The sequence below is a fragment of the Meleagris gallopavo genome, chromosome 5 (assembly GCF_905368555.1).
Source record: "Meleagris gallopavo chromosome 5, MGAL_WU_HG_1.1, whole genome shotgun sequence".
In the NCBI taxonomy this organism is placed as follows: domain Eukaryota; kingdom Metazoa; phylum Chordata; class Aves; order Galliformes; family Phasianidae; genus Meleagris; species Meleagris gallopavo.
Genome location: NC_139408.1, coordinates 1886738 through 1910694, shown reverse-complemented (window position 1 = coordinate 1910694; position 23957 = coordinate 1886738). Strand labels below are relative to the sequence as shown.

The 23957-nt window shown below is 37.1% G+C and overlaps 2 long non-coding RNA genes across 2 annotated transcripts in view; one reads left to right on the top strand and one right to left on the bottom strand.

Annotated features, from left to right (window-relative positions):
- The window catches only part of LOC109367618 (uncharacterized), a 220139-nt gene that overhangs the window by 194584 nt on the left and 1598 nt on the right, over positions 1 to 23957 (bottom strand). The gene's annotated exons all lie outside the window — the stretch shown is intronic.
- LOC146544205 (uncharacterized) lies at positions 82 to 9920 on the top strand. Its single transcript, XR_014883331.1, has 3 exons — positions 82 to 301; positions 2214 to 2278; positions 9732 to 9920. It is a non-coding gene; the product is annotated as an uncharacterized LOC146544205 (long non-coding RNA).

Sequence of the window (23957 nt, the reverse complement as noted above, 5' to 3'; positions counted from 1 at the left end):
TTTCTTAAATAGCGGTTCAACTTTACATGCCTGGGTAACCCCAAGAAACTTTGTGTTTTGTTATTTCAATTCATATGTGTCATGGTTTTATATTTTTTTTTTGTTTTGGTTTGGTTCTCAGTATTCCGCATCAATACATCATGTAGTATACTGGGAGTTAAAGTGTTAATGCTCCAATTCCAGGCACCTATCCCTATACGTTACAGAAGTCATGGGATCTGACCCTTCCGGGTGGGGCGGTCTCTTACTGCCTGGCAGTGGGTGCTGGAGGGTGCTTTCCTGGCCATTCCAAGCTTTTCAGGTTTGAATCAGTATCGGGAACTCTCTCTCTCTCCTGTTTTATTTGATTTATTAGTCTCAATTTCAATCAGATTGTATTATATTGTGTTATCTTGCATTCCGATATCATAATTAGTAAAATAAGTTTTCCTCCATAGATTGTTGCCGCTGTTTTTTTGTTTTCCTCCCTTCCTTCCCATTTTGTGGGCTGGGAAGGGGAGGGCAGGGGTCTACCGCCCCCCTGTCACGGGTGTAGATTGATCTCGTTAACTCCGTGACAATATGCCCATTGATGTGTGATCTGGGCAGGCATGTAGCATGAGACTGGTTTGTCATACAGAACAGACAGTGAGCAAACAACAGTTCTCTCAGTTTGCAGAAACTCTTACTATAATAAGCAACAATCAAAATACATGATTATAATTCTTGATTTGAATATCCTTCCATAGTATAACTAGTCATGGTAGAGAAATGAAGTTCTGCATTCAAATTATCACCTTCACCTAGTACAGATTCTCATTTAGCATTCTCTTTCCTTCTCCATCAAGTGCTAATGAGACCATATAACCAACTGTGTTCATGTGCTTTAGATCAGCTATTGTTAACAAGAGACATCATTAGGGCTGCCTTCTCATGTGGAGGAATGGTATACATACAGCCAGAAAAGCAAAATTCTTTCACTCCAAATAGAAGACTCTTGCTTCCAAAAAAAAAAAAATTAAAACAAACAAACAAACCTCTGTTCATTTGTCACCCCATGTGCTCCTCTGAAACTATCATCTGAGTAATCTAAGTGGCATAACTGTTTATAGACTATACACTACTCGGGGCCTCCATGCCTCTCCTACAGAAGGTAAGAGATGTTACATTAACTGTGTGAATGGTGTCTGTATTTGCAATGCCAAGTACACATGAATCAGGAGAGAATAATCTGATTACTCAGATTTTAAGTGCTTATGCCAGACAATGCTGGGAAAAAAACAGAATTAAGGACAACTGCAATACTGAATACAGAAAGCTGTGGAGAAAATCTGTTAAGTGCAGCAAGGACAAACTATTTTCTTTAAACAAAAACAAAAAAGTGGACTTGTGTATCTTAAGCACACACGGACATTAGGGAGAATCATCGTGGATGAGCAAATGGGACTTTGGAAATAGAAACTGATTTGATTGATAATTCCCAACAAAGTCCACTTGTGGCACTTAGTGCGAGTGCAAATCCATAAACTACTACTACTACCATGTAAATAATGAAATGTACTGCTAAAGGGGCAGTACAAGGTTATCGTTCTACCTGCTTTCGGGATCTCTATTTTGGGATCTGCCATGCTTTGGGGTAGAAGTCCCGTGTTCTCCTTAAGGTGATTTGCTTTTATCAGACTTCTTACATTCAAGGTCTACGACAATAATCTGCCTTGCTGTGGTCTCCTGAAAACCTCACAAGAAGCTGTTCCTCAAAAGCCAGCTCTGAGGGACCTCTCTATAAATGCATCTTCCATTTAAATTACCTTTTGATGTACAACTCTAAAATGGCAATTTAGAAAACTTCTCCTGAGAACGCTACATTTTTCTGCTACCTACTTTTAAGCTGCACTTTTTATTTTCCTTTTGTGCAAAGAAAAATGAATAAACTATATACCACTGTGCCAGCGAAACAGCCTGCATTTATCATAACTTACCTTATCTGTACCACTACAGATTCTCTGGCCATTTTACTACAACTACACGCAACAGAGAAAAAAAAAAATCAAGCTTCTCAGTGTTACACAAAATGATTACTACAATGGCACTCTGTGCTCCCCTTCAGATTATCTAAGTTGCTATTTCATACAGTTGATTTGCAAAACCAAGCCTCTTTCACAGTTTAAGTAACATGACTATTAGTATTTTTTTATTATTATTATAATTATTTTTATTTATTTATTTATTTTTAGAACTATAGGAGAAAGGTCAAGGAAGAGAAAAACAATGCGAAAATACTGCACACTGCTTCCTGCAGGTAGATTTATTTTTGAAGAGCTCTGCTGGTGGTTTTCCACAAAATAAGATGGTATATGAGTAATTTGAACTGGAATAGAACTACCAGAACCAAGTCACAATTGTATTTCTCGTTTGCACCTAAACAGATTGTCAGATTCCTTAGGCCAAAAAAGACATTATTAAGAGAAGGAGAGGTGAATTAAGTAGCACACTAAGCAGAGAAAATGAAGAGCATGTACAGTAACATTAGAGCACTAAAACTCGTGAAAAGTGTTGTACTGACAGACTTGAAAGCAAAATTTTAGACCATACCAGACTCAAATTATGACCTGAGATACAGCATTTTCTATTTGGCACACTTCAGTTCAAATCTTTACTAAATCCACTCGATAAAAAGCATGCCTTATCCTAGTCAAGTCAGTAGCAAAGTCATGTGCCACTTGCCCAGCAGGATTTTGCATTCCATTAATGATGATAAAACCCTGTCATTTGTCCTGAAGATTTGATCTTACAGTTACTTTCAGTTTTATGATGAGCAGATAAATTCAGTTTTAACAATTAGAAATATGCTCTAAAATTTGCATTAGAACACAGTTCACTTACTACTACTTCCCTCTTATTTCTTAAATTTCATTACTCAATATTATTATTGTGGAATATATATATTTTTTAATTGTTCTTCAGCCAATTTTTTTCTACCTGTTCTCTATCACTCCAAATAGTTGTTAAGAAATCTTATTAACTAAATATACATTTAAAATAATTCCCAAGCAAAATAGAAGCTACAAATCCAATTGCTTATTACACTGCACATCTGCTAAATGAGAATAAGAGAAAAAAAGTTGGCTCGAGATAGTGTTGAATCTTGGCTCGGTTGAGGTTTTGGTCTGACTGCTTCTTGTTTAAGTAATTGAAAGTGTGTTTGATAAGAAATGTTGCTAAAACATACCCAGTTTCTACTTCCTGCTCTGCAGCAAGCTTACATTGTGACCTTGGAAATGTCATGCAGTTTTTCCGTTATTCTCTTTATATGCCACACATTCTCTCTTGCTGTAATGGATTTGCAGCTGCCCTGTAATAATGTATGAATACTTCACGTTGACCCGCTGCTGGAAGGATGAATGTCTCAAATTCAGTAAGGTACCGTCTCGAGAAGCAGGCAGGAAGAAATTGACTGCTTCAAGACAGGCATCTCTATACACAGCATTGTTAAGAAACAAAATCAAAACTTTCAGCTGCAGTAAGCCTATAAAATTGGGCTTGAGTAATATAGGAGTCTGCAGAGAGAAGACACCAAAGTCTTAACACACATTTAGAACTGGTTACTCTTCTAGAAGTAGGTCTTTTTGGCAATTAGATCCAGATACAGAATCCTAAATAGACTGTTAATAAAGGCTCACCTACCAAAGACGTTATCTACCCATGCTAAGATTTCTGGCCAGGTAGCCTGTTCACAAAAAGACTTTTCTAAGTCTTTTCTACTGAAAGCTTTGTTTCTATGTTAAAAGAAGCATTACTTTGACTAAAGAAGTCCCTTGCTACAGTCTTTAGAGCTACCTAATCCTGTGCAGTGCCAAAATTTTATCATTTCTTCATTCTGCATAAACAACAACTTGTACAGGATTCTAAACTAACAAAGTCGCAGCCATTTCACTATATCTACAAGTCATAACTCATGAGCAGTAGTTCAGGAATTTCTTGTGTGTATCACAGAATTGAATCAGGGAATCATTTAGGCTGGGAAAGATCCATAAGATTATCAAGTCAAACCATCACCTGACACTACCAACGCCACCACTAACCCATGTCCCCAAGTCATACTCACACATCTCAAGTATCTATAGAGATGCTTACCATACCACCTCAGTAAGAGTGCATCAACAGGCCTTCTGAATGGCTAGGCATCTAATCCAAACCAGTCCTGCCATAACATGAGGTCCCTATCTCATCTCTTATCTCTTGACACAGGAGAAGAGAGGCAGACATCTACCTTGCTGCAACCTCCTTTCAAGTAGTTTCAGAAACCAAATCAGGCTCCCCTCTCCCTCATATTCTCCATGCTGAACAGCCCAAATTCCCTCAGCAGCTTCTCAGTTACATTTAACTCTACAACCATTGTTTGGGCAGTCTAAGAATTCCAGCTGAACCAACATGCAACTGACTGTCAGAAGCTTCTTCATTGAAAACAGAGCCACTGTTAAACCTTTACATATTTTTTTTTTTTTTTAACTCTTTGAATGATAAAGCTATGGGAATAATTGAAAAATATGATGTGTTCACTATTATCAAAGATTTTTAAGAGCACAATAAGTACACTTTAGCCACTCAAGAACCACTGTAAATCATCCAGCAATACAGTGAATTAATATTCTGAGACTGCATAAATATTTAGAATAACGTAATGATAATAGTATCTTGTAAATGCAGAAGAAAAGATTAGCATAACAGAATTAAATGTTGAGTGATGAAGTAACTGAAGTTGACAACTGAAGTTAACACAGCTGTATTCTAACTTATTAGGAAATGAGCGACCTTTAAAATAAATGGTTTAGTAAACAAGTGGGTGAAGTATTAAGTAAGCTGTGTGCCGGGGATCTTGCCAGAAATCACTCGAATTTAAGCATAAGTTCAACAAAATACTTGGAAACAACAACTGGAACCCGTTTTAAGTACAGAGTCTTACAACAGCTTGTAATCCACTCTTGATTCATTCCAAAACATGACAGCAGACTAAACGTTGGCAGCTGAGAAAGCATTTCAGCAAGCACAGTTATTATTACAACTCTGCTAACACCATCACTAGAACATGCCTTGTCTTCCAAAGAAAAGTAAAGAAAAAGTAAAGAATACTGAATCAAAAAAATACAGTTCTTTAGCCATGTCTCATAGAAGTTAAGCCTTACTGATATCCATGACTTCAGTCTTGGGTCATCAGCTTCAATTAAGAAAGTAAGACAAAATACTCCTCTTTCGCATGAATAAATACAGCTATGAAGTACTTGTTTACTGACATTTTGCACAATGAATCACTTTCAGGTTGTTCTAACTTTTTTATAAAAACTATTAGACAAATACTAAATAGAAATTATCATGGCAAAGTAAGAGTAGGTAAGGAAGCGTGAAAAATTTGATTCTTAATTATTCCATGTATTTCATGTACTGGAACAAGCCAGTGCACTTCAAGTAATTTAAGTTCCATAGCAGCCTACAGCAAGCGATGATAACTGTGAGCTATTACACAGTAATAAGAACAGGCTTTGGTAGCAGTTGAGAACACTCAATGTGCCAGAGGAAACACTATATACACTGAATTATTATCTTAAAGACTTTTACGTAATTCAAAGAAAATCTAAGATTGAATGCTTGACAGTATATTGTCTTGCTTTAAATAGACACCATCTCAGCCCTACCCCACTGTGAACATTTTTCAAGTAAAGCAATATACTATCAAGCTCTCACTATGAGCCTCACGGCAGTACCTTTTTTTAGCCAATATTATCATTTATATAATTCATGTGATGTAATGGATTTTCAGCCAAGTGGAAAAGTTCAATATCAACTCTGACTCCAAACAAATTCAGTAAAGTGCCTGTTTACAACAAAAACAGTAACTATCCAATACTATTTGTTAAGAGCTCTGACAGATTCTCAGCCTTTGATATCTTTTATCTTAAACGTACATTTTTTTGTTGGTAAAAAAAATGAAACTAGCTCAAACAAGAGTTTGTGTTTCAGTATGTGTGTAATGAGAGGATTCTATTTGAGATAACCGAAGAGATAGTGAGGTGAAGCTACTTGAACTGCTGCTTATTACAAAGGACTTTCTTCATGGGTAGGTGCCATCTCTCCTCAATGTCTGGAATTTATCTTCAGGATGAACTGTCTCCTTAAAAGAAATTTCAGCCTCCAAGCCCATAAACGTTACTGTGCTTTACTTGTGAATCAACATCTCAATACTGCAAGGAGTTTTTCCCACATTCAACATGTGTACTATCATCTGGTTTTGAGATCACCTTAACTTAATGATGCCTCTTGCAGAGTACATAATAAGAGATTTAATGTCAGAAAGCACTTTTTGTTTGTTTTTACAGGCTTGGTGTATAAGACATTGTTATGAACAACCTGTAAAATCAATGTCCTTGAAAGGTCTATGTAATTATGCATAAACCAGGGGAAAAAAAAGAATCATAATGATTCCAGGTTTGCAGTGAAGTCTGTGGCCTCTATTATTCTGCTTTCTTCTGAAGTTTAAAGAAAAAAATAAGATTAACTTAGGATAGAATGCTGCTTATTTAAAATGCTCTTGAAACCGACAAGTTACTGAATTTCAATTCTTTGGTGCTTACTGATTTGTACTGCACAAAGTCTCCACTGGTTAAACAAACTTTGAAATATCAAGATGAAATTAAGAAGCTGCAAAATAACCACAAAGCAATGAAGAATAGGCATCTGAACAGTACATCAAGTGTGTAAGATTCAGTGACATGTCATTAGACAATCTAGCAGTTTTTGCAACCAAAAATACAATATGGCAGAATTCCAAGGGGAACCAACTCCTAAAGCTGATACCTTCAGCTGAGGAAGTACTGTCATTTTCTCCTTAGTGTTCTACCTAAACCTGTAACACCACGTCAGCTATCACAATAGATAGAAGACTAATAAAAAACCTCATAAAACCTCCCGGGCCTAAATCATGCAAGGCTTGGAATATTGGTAGTTGCTAGTCACTGATACTCTGGCTTGCACACGGAAGTAAATAAGAAGCTAGGGCAGCATTTCACTGTTGATTTAATATCTGTAAAGACTGCTGTTTACGAAAGGCAGTATTTTGAATCACTGAAGCAGAAGATTTTCTATAAACTTGCTTTTTAAGGAGAGAAAAAGTTTACTTTCACATACTTCTTCAGTTTGACTCCTCATAATTTGAAACAGTAGGAGTATGTGTCATTATCTGCTCCAGTAAATCACACGTGATCTGTGCAAATATAATAATACATTACCAGTTCATTATCATCTCAAGGCAATTGTGGGTGTGCATGGAGATCTGTTGTATGGCAACAGCTTTTCTGTCTTCAACGATGGCATTTAGTGGTAGAATGGTTTGAAGAGCTTTCATTTTTCACTTAAATGCTTAAGTTTTGTATTTATTAGGAGTATACTTGGATCAATAAATGTTAAACCATCCTATTACCTTGGCAGTTACTGTTAAGCATGACTGTCTTTCACCTGTAGAAAACTTTTGCAGATGTGTCACTGACCTAAAGCACTAAGCAAATCTAAAGACCTTACATAACAGTATGCATTATACCTTGCCAATTTTTGCATGCATGCAACTATTTCAGATTTTTTATTGTGGTATCAGTTTTTTTCCTTAGACATTGTTCTAGACATTGGCTCAACTCATCAACCTCAGTAGGGACAAAAGTATAAGCATTCTGCATTTGATTAATAGCAAGAATTAAACCTGAACGGTTTGTTCACAAAGAGCAAAATTGAATTATTTCCTCTTTTACTGCTGTAGAACATCAAATGAAGACCAGAATCCTTCCTAAGAGCAAAGGTTACTACCCATTTCCCCATGACACTTTACAGTGGAAGCTGGACACATCACTATGACATATTTTCTTCTGGAAAGAAAAAGAGCTCAAAGAAGCATTAAGTGCACGTTACATAGAACTACACAGAACTCCTACTATGTTCCAAGTTCATTGTAACAGACTAAGTTATACTTGAATCTAACTGTGCATCTCTATTCCTGGGATTCAGGAACATAGGAATAGAAGACTATATTGGCTGCAGTATATTTTCTCTCATTCTCTTGCAAACATCTCTCTATTTATTGGATTTATCACATTTCCTCAGCACTCAGACATTTTGTCTGATCTGACATCAATCTTCAGAAATAGTCTTGAAATGTTTCATGAATGTGGTAATATCTCTTTATAGTAAAATTTCTGTATTGTAAACCAATAACTGAACAATTTACTGTATCCATTCTCACAAATTACGTGGCAAGATTTTGATGAATTCTTATTGCAGCCTCTGGTGATGAGGAGTTCTGTTATTTGAGGCTGAAAGAGCATGAAAACGTATCTTCTCAATATGTTTTCTGTAGACCATGCCATAGTAGCTTATCCCTAATAGGGTTGGAATAGTCTACAGAATGCAACAAATAAAACATGTCACAATATCCCCCAGATTTCCTAAGATTTCGTAGATAGCATTAACATGCTTCAGAACCTACAGAACTTGACCAGTTCCCCTGCTGCTTACTCCCTTCCTCTGCCTTAACAGCGATGCATTCGCCTAGCATCAATCACATCACTTTGATCTCTTTCACCTGAATACAGTAAAAGATACTTATACATCAATCAGAATATACAGACCTAAGTCTGCTTCCTTCCAACCTTTACTGTTCCTTGCTCAGTATTACTCTTGCATATTAAGAAAACAACATTTTACTACCACTTTGTCACAAGTAAAGCTTTTCTCTTCCAAAAGGTAAAGCTTTCAGTATCTGAGTTGTTCTTTTTGTTAGGTTTGGTACATTTTCCAAAACATACCTGCACTACAGAACATTATAACACTGAAAATGAAATTGTAAATATGCAGCTGCTCTCCTCAGGGTACAAAACTAAGAAGATTTTGTAGTTATAAATTATTCATTCATTCAGAAAAAAAAAAAAAGAACCATCGAGCCAGGTTGTGCTTTCAATAACTATGGAATTTTGCAGGCATCAGTAAGAAAGTAGCTCAAGAATGTACTGTCAGATGCCTATAGTAACCACCAATAATACAGAAACCCCCCCATTATAAACACTTCAGCAATTTTCTAGGAAAAAAAGAAGGTATGTTGTTAGAAGAACGGGTAGGGTATTCAGGAAAATAACCAACAAACAGAAATGAAGAAAAAGTGTTTCTAATAGAAACAGACTTGCTGGTTAACATACATTCCCAGAACAAGAATGTAACCACAGATTATTAACATTAGGAGGTGACAGCATGTTGCTATGCAAATCAAAATGCCGTTATTCTTAAGAATGCAACTGATTTTGTAAAATATTATGTGAAGCTGACAGATACCTAAGAGAACTTGGAGAACTGGATCAATTGGCAGTGGGATAAGAAATGCTGAGTTACTTTTAGGAAGAAAGATTGTTAGAAGAAAAAACAAAAACAGGAGAAGAAAATGAAAAAGGTTTAGCAAATGACATGCCTTTTTGTACTGACTTTTAACTACTGCACGGAGCACCTACTGCCATACCAACAGGCAAACCATTTCTGAAATAACTCAGCTTGTACTTTAAATGCTACTTAACCATGGCAATCTAAGAATTATTTAGATGTACAGTTCATTCTGAAACTTAAAAAAGAGAATTAATCATGGTCAAAGGAGAGAGTTTATTCTGTTTAGTTTGAGAAAAGGCAAGAGGTTTTTCTTACTTGTTTGTTATGTTTCTATTTCTTTTCAGAAAAGAAAAAAATCTCACTCTCAGAATGACGACCACCTTAAAAACTACCGTCTGAATTCAAGACACTTACGATTAACTGTGATCTGCCATCTACTAGTCCCATCATTTTAGAATACTGAAATCTACGACTACATATTTAATAATTAACTACGTTCTCATTTTATTGTCCAATTCAGAAGAGAAATCCTACCAGCATTACAATAAAAAAGGATATTAAGATGGCCATCGCCTTTTATTTTTTGTACTGACTTGTCAACATATTATTTAAACATTCTTCCATTATTAAGACCCCTTTTTCTTTAAAGGAGGGGTACTTTGGAGTGGTCAACAACTCCTCATACAAACAACTGTTAGACAAAAACTGGTGCGAATCCTGACTTTCTGAAGAATGTTCATAAAGCAGCTTCAGCATAGCTGCAGCGTAACTTCAGAAGGGCATAAGTACTCCAATATAGCACATCTTCTGTAAAATACTCCATCCATACATCTATATTGTACTTCTTCCAGCACTACATTCTGCCAGAATAAGACTAACCCAGATTTTCCAAAAACTTTTTATCTTCTGAAAACCCTCAATTAATACAGCATGCAGAAAAGAGGTGATAAAAATTTCCTCCAGCTAGAAAAAGATAGGGGGGGGGGAAGGAAAAATACACGCAGACCTCAGAAAATGTACACTTCAATAAATAAGTAATTATTTAATGTTATTCTGAAGCTACTCGAGTTTAATCCCACAGGTAACTCTGAACTCAAACGGAAAGGAATGAGGGCAGAATTTGGCCACAGCCTTCAGTATAAGAAACTCAAGGCTGTGGAAATCTTGAGATTACCGCAAGATAGACATCTACACACGAATGTATAAAAACATCTCTCAAAATGTAACAGACAATTCACCCTACGCTGTTTAGTTTGGTTTTGTTCCAGTGAAGAGCCACAGTGGCCATTTTCAGCCTGGTAACTAAAACTTAGAAAGTAAATCTGAAATTTTACCTTGGAATCTCCCCAAACCCTGATTTAACAGAACGTCTAGGCACGCTGTGAAGCCACAATGCTTTCTTTGGTCATCAAGAAGAACTGAACTGCAGGTTCAAGTATTCATATACCTTTCCATGAACACAAACAGAGCTCACAGTCACAGAAGAACAATTCTATCCATAGCTGTGAGGTTTCAAAGCTCTCCATCTAAGGTAGCTGAGGGAAAAATAGCTGTTTTTCCTTTTTGCTTGACTGACCAGCTTCTTAATTTGGTCACACCTTCAAAATGCCACTGTCTCCAATAACATGATTCTTGGCTATACTTATACAATACTCAGGGCCAAAGGCTTTAGATAATATGTAAAGATAAAATACTAACCAAGGATAACAATCAGCACAGAAGAATATATTGTGTAATCCCTCCACGCAGCAAAGCAGAACTACTGTGGTCAGAACAGAAACCAATATATTTCACTAGGAATTAATGTGGAAATATTTCTTATTGAGCCAGGATCCTTGAGGATCCATAAAATACATACCTCAAACGCTGTGGATAAGAAAAAAAGGATTGTGCTTCTACTGTTTCTGACTCTGCAGAATACTGTCATCTCTTTTTCTGAAAAGAATGCAATCACGTCACAGGGATTGCTACAGGTTGAATTCTGATTTTGTAACAGACATAAATCCAGAGAAATTCTATTGACTACTGCTGTGAAAAGAAATTATCTCCTAAAGTTTATTTAAAAATACTAGGATGCTAAGAAACCAAGAAAGGATAGCAGTAAATTTGCTTAAATCAAGTAACTGGAACAAATGGAGTTAAGAATAAGGAATAGGCAAAATATACACTTTAGAAAACACTCCTATGTTATGAAAAACAGTTGACACATTAGAAACTTAAAGCCTGTTGCAATGATGGGCACATCCATGCAGCACAAACTGAGTTAGAAGTTCAATGTGGCACAGTTGTTAACAGAATTACTGTACAGACACAATAAGGTTGATACAAATGACGACCCAGTTTGCCAGCATTCTAAAAATCGAAATTGGTTCCTCTATTCCTATCTTCTCTTCCAAGCATGATTCTGAGAATATCTTTTTCTTTATCTTAGACAGTAGAGATTTTCCTCCTTAGTAGTATCACTATCAGGAAGGTTTACATGGATATATTTTAATGATTTCAGTACCCACATTCCACTCATTCATTTTTCTATTAACTAAAAATGTGCTGAGTTACTTCAGAGACAAAAAAAACAGGCTATGGTACACAATACTTAAAAACTAAGCCTCACATTGCCCAACTCAATATTTGGACATTGTGTTTCAGTAGAATTTAATGGAGTAGAGCTCCATATCCATGCAAAATTAGCACATTAAACAGTCTATAAGAGAATATTTTACAGTTAGAAGTATTATCCCAACAGAAGCATTAGAAAACACCTATCCATAATCACGACCTGACCATACATGGCTGAGTCACAGGTCACAAAATTAAAATGACAGGTCACAAGACTAAAATAAAAGCATGTTAATCCACACGCGAGAAAATACCAGAACTTTAACGCAGCACTACTGTATAAAGAATTACCTTTCACTTGAATAGAAGAAACATGTTCAAATTGTAAAATATAATGTTCACAGTGTCGTTAATCAATTATCCAAAAGATCCAATAGAAATAGGGTAGAAGCAGCACATTCATATCCAAGGCAGCATATTTATTCATACTTCCACAAGTACACGGCAAAATCACTCAGTGGTAAATTCTGCTTTCACTATTGTTAAAAATAAACAGAACACGTTATTTAATTAACAATATTTCACAATCTTCACCGTGCTTCCTAAGATAAAGACTCAGAAGAATTCTTCTTATGAAGCACTGCAAATGTAATTTTTTTTTTTTAATTATGAACAATTTTTCCTTGTTCCGGTCAGAATGATTAGCATGGTGGAAAGACGATACAGGAGTGGAATGGCAAAAGAAACAAATGGAAAAGGAATGCTCATCTATCTCCCAAGATCTAGGCTCATGGGGAAAACTCCAGAAGGAAGGGACCTCCAACCAGAGATCCTTCCCTAGTGGCAGTCAGCCCTTAAATGGGGTAGAGATGAAGCCAGGCTCCACCTCTTCCAGTCACACAGCTGCACTGCCTTCACCTGTGCTCCCAGGGCTGACTCCACCCTTTCCCCAAGTGATCAATCAGTGGTTCAGGCCGTGACTCAACAGTTACTACACACTCAATAACTCTATTACTATTATTAGTAGTAGCAGACTGATTAATACTTCCCTACTGAGACAGAAGAATTTTGTTTATTCCATTTAAAGTAGTAAGTAATGCACGTTATTAATAATGCTCCAGTCAGAACCTTATAATTCGAAACGTATGGTCACATTCATATTTTCAATGAAGTAAACAATTTTCTGTTCAAGAGTACAAAAATTAATTTCAGAAAAAAATTTGAGTCTGAAGTACCTAAAGCTCAGTTTCCTTACCCTTGTACTGATTTATTTCCAAGGCTGTTTTAATACTTTGACATTTGTTTCTGATACATCAATAAGTAGTTACAATTTCTTCAGAAATCTTATTAAAACTTAAATATCGAGGAAAAAATGCAAGTGAACTTTTAAACCAAGCATGAGATAATTGTTTTCAAACTCAAATGAATTTCTTAATTCTAGGCTCCTGACTTCAGAGGTATGTTTCATGCATACTACATTGTTGTTCTATTGAGTACAGCAAGAAGAGATATTCCTCCTCCTGTTAAAGGCAACTGTTAGGCTGTTGACCGCTGAATAGATCCCTCAGAAGCAGAGCCTGGATCTCGTCTTCAACTTTTACTGGTTGTGTTTTCTATCCTGATGAATTTACCTGCTGTTTACTTAAGTAAAGAACTAGATGTCCTAAATGTTCTGGGCATGTCAGAATGACGATGCCTCCCCAGATGGCAAAAAAAGCAAATAATCTGCTGACAGGCTGTTCTGAATACCTCCCAGGCAGCTAACAACTACCAGAATCTCAAGAGAAAAATTCTCTGAATGGTTTTAGTTGGAAAATTTATTTATGACTACAACGAAAACCAGTCAAGAAACTGAATTAACACACTGAAACAGTAGTCGCACAATTTAATTCCTGCCAACAGACTGAAAGTTGATAAGATCCACCATGCAAACAGAATCCTGAGGCACAATCAAGTTTGAGTACAGGATTATGTTCAGTCCACTATTTGATTAAGTTAATCCTGATCTTTAGAGCTGGCTTCTTTCACCAAATCATTCCAGACCAATGAGCTACTGAGAAATAAAAAGCTTCTGAAAGTGGCAGTTACATACAGTACAGAAAATTTTTCACTCAATGAAACCCATGGACTTCCTTGATTCATGCTTCCAACTGAACTGATTTGATTAAAGTTTTGTCCCATTTTCTTGTAATTAGTCAGGACAGCTTAAATTAATTATTAGCCTTATGTATGGAAGCAGTATCAGGAAGTTCCCTGCAGGCATCATGAAAATGTCATTTTTTTCTTTTTTTGAAGTCTGAACAGTCTTTAAACTAACCTAAGTTACAACGCAAGATGAATTGAAATGCATTATTGAATTAGCTTCACTAATAAAAATCTCAAAAATGCGAGCTCAGCTATCAACACAGTGATTTTAAAACCTCCACTCAAAACTCTACCTAATGATTCTGGGTGTTATGTAGGAGTTTCACCTTCTGTGGCCATCAGCTCGAAGCAGCCTTTGTTCTCCTTATTGGAAGAACCTGAGCCCAGCTCAGGGACAGAAAGGTAAAAGCTTTCTGTTACCTACTCTGTATTTATTTGCATAAATCTAAACACAATTTAGTACACGTCTAAATATAAGTAAGTTCTGAGCTACTCAGTCAAATTCCGTCTGGGCAAATTAAGGCAAAATCTAGTTTTAATTGAATATCTGTTGTCTACATTGCTAGAATACACAGGCATTTCTCATGGACAAATGGACTGTTGAATGTTCTTGGCATAGTGTTCATGGTTAAAGCAGTTAAATATGCTGACCTAATTTGTCCTTGATGGTTACATCACTTTAAGACAACTGAGGACAAATCTCACTTCCAGCACTACTGTTTCAAGCTGTTCATAGGAAACACCAGTAGATAACAAGCACCATGCAGCACTGTCACAGTCAGCACTGTCTGAAGAGTGTTATGCCTTGTTTTAGACAAAAAAAAAAATCATTTCCAAATTGCCAAATAATCAGTTGTGATCATTTAAGTCTCCTCTTTTGGTAAGAAAAACACACGAAGTGGAATACCCTCTCCTCTAGTGCACAGAACATTTTTTTTCCTACCCACTCATAGTTGCTTTGCTTCTATCTAGAAAGTCACAGTTCAAAGCACATTTAACTTCATAGCTGGTACCTGCCTTATACAGAATGATTTTACTTGCTGGCTACAGCAATTCTCTGTTGTAATACAATACAGCTACTAAAGTACATGCCACAGTGTGCAATTTGCTTATTTTACCATAACAATTGCAGCCAGATAAGTAATATGTCAGGAAAAAAAAAAAAAAACACAGCCTCCAAGAATCAAACTGTAGATGAAACTGTCAGAACTGGAGCAGTACACTGGTATGCTCCAGAAGTTAGCTTACATGCCACACTTGCAAGTCAGTGTGAAGAGGGAGCATAACAAGCTATTAAAACGTATTACTTCTAACAGAAGACGTTCTTGAACACATGGTTCCAAATATCCTTTTTTTACTTTTACCTAGGATTGAGAGTTTTTTAATCCAGGCTGCGTAGTTTAAAAAAAGCTGACCCTGAGAAAACAGTCCCATTCATTTTTGAATCTTAGTTTACCTTCACACAGCTTCCTGTCTCCTAGATTTTGCTGAACAATGTATGACCAGCCATGCCTGAACTTGCTGCACAGCTCTGCTCAGGCTGTGTATCATTAAGAACAAATCCACTTATAGCCTGAAATACAAAGAATTTGTTCTACTAACAGACACTGTGACACTTACCACCTTCACTCTCCTGCAAGGGAACAATGACCCAGTGGCTCACATGCTTTCTGAAGTGCTATGCCACCAACATTTTTCTGAGATCCACCCCAGCAGCAGAATGAAATTTTTCACTCCCACATAGGCTTCAAGCAGCACCCTCACTATTCCTAAGATGCTCACCTAGGAAGCACTCTTTCCCATGAAAAACCTGAAGCACAGTACTCCCTTGCACCCTGCTAAGCTCTGAGTGTCTGTTCATGAAGGTAAGCTCTTGGGCTAACATTAGAGGGAAAAGATTGATCCATGCTAGCATCACTGTGCAAGAAACATTTCCCCAAGGCTTCCCCTAGCAACAACAGTACCAATATCTACACAGCAATTTTGATATGCACAGCAATAGGCAAAACCTTGACTATATATATACACACACACACACCCACACCATGTTCTATAGGGATATGTGGGATTATATCAATAATGTTGGTACAGCTGGAGTTGTGAAATGCATACAGTACTCCATGCAGGCTCCCAGACATTTCAGACACTAAGGATGCAAACCTAAAGGCACTCAGGCATAATTCTCAAAGAAGGTCGTTCAGATACAGAATGCTGTCCTAATTCCTCAGACTTCCAGTAAGAAGAACTTACTTTTATAGCAATCCAAAACAGCACATTACACATTTCTTTCACATATGACCCAATTCAGACTTGCCTGAAAAGTATTTTCCCATCTTACAAAGTCTCTCACTCACAGTTCAAAATGTCTTATTCTCACGTCGCACTTACCATCACATTTCACATTTATAATTATATTTAATCAGATTCACAACCCTGTTGTCTTTAGTAGAATTGCTCCTGATACATATTTATGTAGTTCACAATTAGGAAATAAGTACATGACCCAGCAAAACCAGGGTACAGGATTTTACCTGCTCCTGTCTGTCAGATGAGCTATTATAGCTGATGGCACGTACACTCTTAGCTACCCCAAATACAAAATAAAATGGACTCACTAAAACATAGAAGATGTAACATCTGAAACAGTTATACATAACAGAATATACACAGTGAAAACAAAAGTGGTACGTCAGCTCTTTAGTAGAAGCACAGCTCAGCCCCTTCCAGTATTTACATAGATTTATTAGGTGTGCAAGCCCATAAAAGCCTTTACACAAGCACATAATGTGAATAAAAACTAGATAACTGCAAGTTAGACATAACCCCATCATTTGAGGTGGGAATGAGCAGTTCAGTAGCTCAAGCTGGAGTAGTTTTAATAAAACAAACGGATTTCAACAGAGCTGAGACTGCTGATACTGCAGGCATCAGAATCCAGCATTACTGCATCTTCTAAACCACTCCTCTCAGGAAACCACTATCAGATATCAACGGTATTAGGAAAATTAGCCTGAAATCCAAGTGAAATTGTTTGAAAACAAAGTCTTATTAAAAAAAATAAATAAAAATCAACTCAGAAGTCTACTGGCTTAAAGCTTTCTCTGTACAAATAATTTCCCAACTGTTCTTCTCAGTTCTTGTTCTGATCCCCACCATACTCCCCCCCATTCAAAGGGGAGCACAGTTGCACAACTGAAGTGCCCCAGTCTTCTGGCTGTGAACAATACAAAAATCAAGAGCTGCCTAGCCAAGGAGAACTGCACACAATGCTTTCCCATAATTCAGGTGGAGGAGGCACATATGCCCAAGTGACATAGCTCCAGAAGGCATTGCTACTGAATGGCTTCAGATGAAATGCTTGCCACGATGGTACCACTGAGCTAGTGTTCTCATTCTTCCTTCAGCAGTTCCAAACATAAAAACACATGCTCAGAGGAACAGTAAGTCTCGTGACTCCCATGAAACGCTACTCGGTGTTTTAAAATGGATTCAGATCATTTGAGTGGCATGTGTGGTGTCATGAAGGTTCAGCATGGAACCCATGCAGCCCTCCTGCAAGACTATTGGAAGCAGCATTTTTACAAGTTTAATTCTACATAACTAGAACAACTTAATTTTAAGTGAACCATTACATTAGTCTTTTCTAAGGATACAAGCCTTAGAAAACAGGAAATTCAGATTCATTTATCTTTTGATCATGATGAAAGGCTTAATTTTTTGCTTGATTCTTCTGATATAAGCTTATTCAACTCCATTTAGATAAATTGAGTACCACCAGTTCACTGATAGTTGAGGAGTGCGACCCTTAATCAAAAGAATGTTTTTAAGCATCTATTTACTTGCCTTAATTAAAAAATGTTATGCTATCTAGCACAAACTTCCAGCTTGTGAGAACATCACTTTCTTGCACACAAAGGTTGAAATTCCCCCCCATAAAGACAGACTGAGAACACTGAGATTCACAGCAGGTATGAAAACTCAGCTCCACAACACTGACAGAAACAAACTGAAAATTTTCAGTGTTGTAAACTGCACTGCAAATAGGCACAGAGCCAAAAGTCATGCTTCTGTATTATACAGCAATCTCTACAGGATACATGAGAACAGCATGTTCACGATCACTCTAGCAAACTGGCAGACGCACTATGTATGAAAATTAATAACTGCTACATCAAAAAAGGCAACCAAGATTTTAGCTATTTTATAGCTCGCTGTCATATGCTGAACCACAGACAAACCACAAACAAACCAAGAAAAATAGATACTGGGACCAGTAGGTAGTTGTAAATAACAATCAGTGGGTAGCATCAGTTACGATGCAATTTAACACTGGCCTCAAGTCCACTTCAAAAACCACAGATATTTATACATAGCTGGGTAAAAACATTGAAAACAGTCAAGCAGTCACAGAATGAAAAATCTGTTGCGTTTTCTGGAGGTAGAGTGGGATTCTTCAAAACCAAATGCACAACACTATTTCAAAGTATCTAGAACAATTGCTGAAGTCTGTGTTTAGAAAATCTGGATAAACCTGACACAGATGGAAAACCCGTTTTCAATCATACAGATGCAGTGCTACTGTGAGGAGGGAACTGGTCCCTCCGTGCCACCTAACTGCACCTAACAGGGAGATGGTCTGAGAGCCAGAAGTAATACAACTTGGCCCAGTTTTCTTCTCAGCTATATCCAGCTCACCGTGTCTTCACAACATAAATAAAAAAATCATGGCAAAGACCAAAGTCAAAGTACTGAAAAACCCAGCATGAGATCTTTGAGGAAAATCAAGGGGACACATGGCTTGAAAGACTGCTTAAAAACCTCAAGAAAATAAATACTGTTAGTGTTTTTGGTGGCACATTCTCCCAACTTCAGTCGCACAGTTGAGACACTCTCAAACAACGGTAAAACTGCAAAGTGTTTATAGAGAGTTAGGTGAAAAAAATTCATTCTCTAATATGCAATCATGCTTTTACCAAAGCATGCAGGAAATAGCATCAATCTCACAAAAAAAATACCCCAAAGCACAAAAAAAAAAACAACAAAGTTTGGGAGGCAAGAGAGGAATAAACCACAGTAGACAAGTTAGGTTGACAAACAACTGTAAAACATTCTATAAAGATGGAAGTCAAAGCAATACTTTCTAATTCGATAGCACACGGATACTCCAGTGATACAGCTCTACTGCCAGTTGCTTAGTATTCACCAGTAGTTTTTACTACATTTTTTTCCTTGTTGTATCTTACATATTGCAGTCCTTTCCCTTTATATTCCAGTCACTCTTTCAGCACTGCTCTCAGCCCCCTTCAGTTACTGAAGTATTTGTCCATCAATTTTAAAGGAGCTCAGAAGCTCTTACAAGTAATTTAAAAAAATCTTCTGTGAGTTACATTGCAAACAGCCATGTATCCTTGCACTCATTGTACTACTTGACCAACCTTCTAACCAAGAATTGAGCATTTTCCTCTTTTTGTTTAACTTAAAGATTTATCTTTGAAACCCTTCAGCACATTGTTTTTACTGCCACACATGGGATCCGAAAGAATGCAGAACTGAGCTTGCCTGAGCTTTTACTGAGTTGACAAGAAAAATTTCCTTTTAGAGGAATATTTTAAGAATGACAATTCTGTGCTAACTCTTTGTAGTATTACTATCTGCAAGTGTGAGGCTCTAAACATTCCTATGAATATGAGAGGTTTGGCTGAATTACTAGGGTCTGTTTAAACCATCTGATCATCAAACTTAGATGAAACTTCTACAGTGCAATCTGTCCTCGATACTGCTATGATGACTGCTTTCCCTGGCTGACACAGCATCTACAACAGTGACCTTGAGTGCTTGTAATCCATCTCAATTTATACCAGTCCTTTTGTAGAACTACAAAACATGCAAGTGCCTCCCGCGCTGCAGAACAGCCCTGCTAAATACAGATAAGGCAAATTTCTGTGTTAAATAACTCACAATATTATTGAAAGCAGTGGGAACTGCACACTAGCTGCCAGCGTACTTAAAAACACGACTACTAAGGAAAATGAAGAAAGCAACATTAACACATACTCAAACACAAAGACCTACTGTTCCACAACTGATTGCAGTACGCCAGCAATGGAACCCCAGCAAGTGGGAGAAAGCACAGGCCTAGCTTTCCTTGGGAAGAACTTAATCACAGAAAAAAAGAAGTAACGTGACTAATTCTCCACAGTTTCCTGACAACATTCTTCCCCACAAGGACTAGATCTCACCATTATGGCCTTGCTCTGGGAAATGGTTGACAGAGCTCAACATTATTTCAAATAGACTAAGTGCGTTTAATAAACTGCATTAGGTGCAGTTTATTAAATAGCATTTCTTGTAAATGTAGAAGCTATCCTCTTTGAATCTATTACCAAAAGATAACATGGTTTAGTCAAATAAAACACTTATTTCCAATTAACTTCTGTTGCTTAAGCCAGATGACAAATAATCCAAGGCAGGCACATCACCTTCTTCCTCATAACAAACTTACAATAACAGTATCTTAAGCAAATCAAGAAAAACCAAGAGCCACAGTGCTCTAACACTGTTTTGAACTATCTTCTACATCACCCCCCTGACTGTTCCTAATTCATACACATTTCAGTCCACAAGGACTTACTCATCTATCACGCATACATTGCTCTCAAATACTCAATAAACAACACTTTGCAGGAAGTTCACAAGACTTTCTGACTGCCTTGTTTCTGAGGTCACTCCTCTTTCCACTTTCAGCATCTACCACCCACCTCCCCCTGCATTTTCTGAATGACTGAAGAACTCAGCATTCTGCTTTGGAAGTCAGTGAAAGGGTTTTCTGCAACGTTACAGAAGTGTGAAGAAAATCACTCTTGGTAACCCAGCAAGCCATAAAGCAAAGGGCTGCTGTTAGCAGAGCATGCACATTACAGAACAGTGGTCAATGCTCACTAGTCTACAAGTGGACAAAAAATAAAGCAAACCAACCTCTGTTGCAGTAAGGAACTGAATAAAGAAATAGGGCATTAAGAAGTGATGGAAGACGAACTACAGTCCACACTTCTTAACACAAATTAATGTTAACACATGGAGCATTATTGTTTAATAAAAATTACTCTTAAGTGGAGCTCCTGGCTATAAGTCATCCCCGTGATGCATGAAAATACAAAGTATCATACAGAATAGAGTTAAATATGTAATTTACATCTACAAACTAAACCTACTTCCAGTATTGAAAACTGAAGGACTGCATTCTTTAAATGAGAAAATCTTCTAGAGAGTCAAGGAACAGAAAGCCACACTTATGACTAAGAAGTTCCTTACTAAAAATAAAATATTTGTCATTATAACTGTCAACCTGTTATTGCTCTAGCAATTATGACACGATAATAACTAAATATTTCAGTTAAGTCAGAATAAAAATTGGATTCATAAGCGAGAGGTTGATTACTAGAAGAATGTTTCCAGTATGAACCACAGACCAAAGAAACTTACTCCAGTCAACACAGGTGGGGGTACTTCCCCAATACCTATCCTTAATTAACAACCTTGAATCAAAGATTGCATTTACACTATCTATACTTCCTGTAACTAAGCCGTACTCAAAAATGCATACCTTGTCTGGGAACCTCTGTTCACAGAGGAATCAGTGGCCAAGTCATAAAATGTGGTCATTTAATTGCACATAGAATCACAAGGTCGGAAAGGATCTCCAAGATCATCTAGCCCAACCATCCTCCCATCACCACTGCTACCACAAGCACTAAACCACATCTTGTAGCTCCTCATCCAGACCTCTTGAACACTGCCAGGGACGGCGACTCCACCACCTCCCTGTGCAGCCATTCCAGTGCCTGACCACTCTGAGAGTACAAACTCTTCCTCGTGACTAACCTAAACCTCCTCTGGTACAACTTGTGGCCATTTCTCAGGTCCTGTTTGTTGCCTGGGAGAAGAGGCCAAACCCCTCCTCATGACAAACTCCCTTCAGGAAGTTGTAGAGTGCAGTGAGGTCTCCTCTGAGCCTCCTTCTTCTCCAGACTGAACAATCCCAGCTCCCTCAGCCGCTCCTCCGGACCCCTCACCAGTTTCACTGTCCTTCTCTGGACACATTCCAGGACCTTAATGTCCTTCTTGTATTGGTGGGCCCAAAACCGAACACAGTACTCGAAGTGCAGCCTCACCAGTGCTGAGTACAAAGTGAGACATAATGCCATTGCAAATGCTAACTTGTGATGACCAATGGCTTCTCCCATTTTCTCACACCAAACCCAGTGAAACTGCACATTAGCTATGTTTCCATTGATGATATAGCAGTGGCAATCAACTATTTTTCACTCCTTTTAAATGTGAAAAACTTCTAAAGTAAACAAATCAAAGATTATAATCGGTGCCCATGAAATTCATCAACTGGTCATTTAGCAAAGCAACATTACAAGTACCTATTTATGACACACAAAAGAATGCCAATATGCAAGCTAGAAGGAAGTCAGGATAGGTGCTAAAGGATGGCGTTTTGTTGTGTATGTGAACTGACCTACCAAAGGAAACAAAGGCTGTTATTAACATAATGATTAAAGATGCTTCTAATTATTATAGAACCCTTGATTACCACCATAAAATAATCAGCATTTTCTAACCATTGCAGATTGAGAGAAGGTGGCACAAATTGTGTTAAAACCTTTGTACTGGGTTGCTATATTAAGAAAGCAATTGTTTTCTTTTGAGACTCACTTAAAGATTTAAATTATTATAACTAGGTAGACATCAATATAAGACTGTAATATTCCAAACAGAATTTCACAGCACTAGGCAAAATAATTCAATAAATTTAGAACCTATCCATAATAGGAATGAACAAAATATTTAAGCCATCTTGTACCATCAGTTCCCAAGCAGAACATATTAGCTTACATTATAATACTAATCAGAGTGCGCTAAAGCTCAATATTGCCTTTCATAATTAGGATGATTTTGTCAGTCATTTTAGACTAAGCATTTAAGGTGGAAGATAAAAAATATTGCAACACTGAAATACTCAAAACTACTTGGAAATCTTTTTCCCCTCATTCCTTTACAGAAGTCATTTTTTGTCTTGTTCTGGTTTTTCAGAACAGCATCATAGAAGGAGTGCCAGATGAAGAGCTAACTAGAAACAGAAGCAGAAATAGGCCCTTCAGCAAGACGCTGAATTCATTTTTTATTTGGTCGTAATTTCCCAGATTAGACAGCATTTTAAAGCTGTTTTTGAGTCTATTTATACACTTGGACTATTTTGCTTAGATATGCAAGAAAGTAAAAGATTCCTGAAAAAGGCTAGCAGCAATACTCTCATCAGTTTACAGTAAAATACATCCAATCAGTGAACTACAGCAAAAAAAGCAATGATAGACAGCAAAGTCTCAAAACCAATGCTGTGTAAACCATTAATTTCTAGGAAATAAAGTTTTTGTATGAACACCACATTTATAAAAATAGACGGAAAAATTCTCCACGAAGGAATTACTGAGTAGCATGAGTAATTCTGTGTAAATTTAACCACAGCGTTATAAATTAATGTTTTGTTCATTTCATACAGTATTTCCTTTGCAATGAATGAAAATATAAAATATTACTGAGTGTATAAATCTCAAAACGTGTAGGTGTTTTGGAACAAGTAATCTACTTGCAAGAGTGCAGCACTCAGCAAGCATGTACAAATATTTGTCAGTTATACAGTAGGCTCCCTGTACTCTTACTCCAAATACGTCTGCATAATTATGGCTTGTTTCTATGACATTTGGTGAGTGAAGAACGTGAAAAGGTTTGGTCAAGAAACCTACCCTAAGCATTTCTTTACCCCGTGTATGAGCAGACAGTAAGCAGATTCAGAGCAATGCAAT